The following is a 1,899-nucleotide window of genomic DNA, read 5'->3' on the forward strand; positions in this document are numbered from 1 at the left end:
ACAAACAGAGATGAACAATACAATAACTGAAATGAAAACTACACTAGAAGGAATCAATAGCAGAATAACTGAGGCAGAAGAATGGATAAGTGACCTGGAAGACAGATGTGGAATTCACTGCTGTGGAACAGAATAAAGAAAAAAGAATGAAAAGAAATGAAGACAACCTGAGATACCTCTGGGACAACATTAAATGCACCAACATTTGCATTATAGCTGTCACAGAAGGAGAAGAGAGAGAAAGAACCCAAGAAAATACTTGAAGAGATTATAGTCAAAACTTCCCTAACATGGGAAAAGAAATAGCCACCCAAGTCCAGGAAGTGCAGAGATATCGACCCAGGCAGGATCAACTCAAGGAGAAACACTCAGAGACACATACTAATCAAATTGAAAAATTAAAAACAAAGAAAAATTATTAAAATCAACAAGGGGAAAATGACAAACAACATACAAGGGAACTCCCATAAGGTTAACAGCTGATTTCTCAGCAGACACTTTTTAAGCCAGAAGGGAAGGGCACAATATATTTAAAGTGATGAAAAGAAAGAACCTACAACCAAGATTATTCTACCCGCCAAGGATCTCATTCAGATTTGACAGAGAAATCAAAAGCTTTACAGACAAGCAAAAGCCAAGAGAATTCAGCGCCAACAAACCAGCTCTACAAAAAATGCTAAAGGAAATTCTCTACATGGGAAACACAAGAGAAGAAAAGGACCTACATAAACAAACCCCAAACAATTAAGAAAATGGTAATAGAAGCATACATATTGATAACTACCTTAAATGTGAATGGACTAAATGCTCCAACCAAAAGACACAGGTTCACTGCATGGATACAGAAACAAAACCCATATATATGCTGTCTACAGGAGACCCACTTCAGACCTTGGGACACATACAGACTTAAAGTGAGGGGATGGAAAAAGATATTCCATGCAAATGGAAATCAAAAGAAAGCTGGAGTAGCAATCTTCATATCAGATAAAATAGGCTTTATAATGAATGTTACAAGAGGCAAGGAAGGACACTACATAATGATCAAGGGATCAAACCAAGAAGATATAACAATTATAAATATATATGCACCCAACATAGGAGCACCTCAATAAATAAGGCAACTGCTAACAGCTATAAAAGAGGAAATCAACAGTAACACAATAATAGTGGGGGACTTTAACACCTCACTTACTCCAGTGGAGAGATCATCCAAAATGAAAATAAATAAGGAAACAGAAGCTTTAAATGACACAATAGACCAGATAGATTTAATTGATATTTACAGGACATTCTATCCAAAAACAACAGATTACACTTTCTTCTCAATTGTGCACGGAACATTCTTCAGGATAGATCACATCATGGGTCACAAATAAAGCCTCAGTAAACTTAAGAAAGTTGAAATCATATAAAGCATCTTTTCCAAGCCCAGCACTATCAGATTAGAAATCAAATATAGGAGAAAAAAGCACAAACAAATGGAGGCTAAACAATACATTACTAAATAACCAAGGGATCACTGAAGAAATCAAAGAGGAAATCAAAAAATGCCTAGAGACAAATGACAATGAAAACACGATGATCCAAAGCCTCTGGGATGCAGCAAAAGCAGTTCTAAGAAGGAAGTTGATAGCAATACAATCCTACCTCAAGAAACAAGAAAAATCTCAAATAAACAATCTACCCTTACACCTAAATGAACTAGAGAAAGAAGAACAAACAAAAGCCAAAGTTAGTAGAAGGAAAGAAATCGTAAGGATCGGGGCAGAAATAAATGAAATAGAAACAAAGAAAACAATAGACAAGATCAATAAAACTAAAAGCTGGTTCTTGAGAAGATGAACAAAATTGATAAACCTTTAGCCAGACTCATCAAGAAAAAGAGGGAGAGGACTC

The sequence above is a fragment of the Physeter macrocephalus genome, chromosome 13 (assembly GCF_002837175.3).
Source record: "Physeter macrocephalus isolate SW-GA chromosome 13, ASM283717v5, whole genome shotgun sequence".
Lineage (NCBI taxonomy): Eukaryota > Metazoa > Chordata > Mammalia > Artiodactyla > Physeteridae > Physeter > Physeter macrocephalus.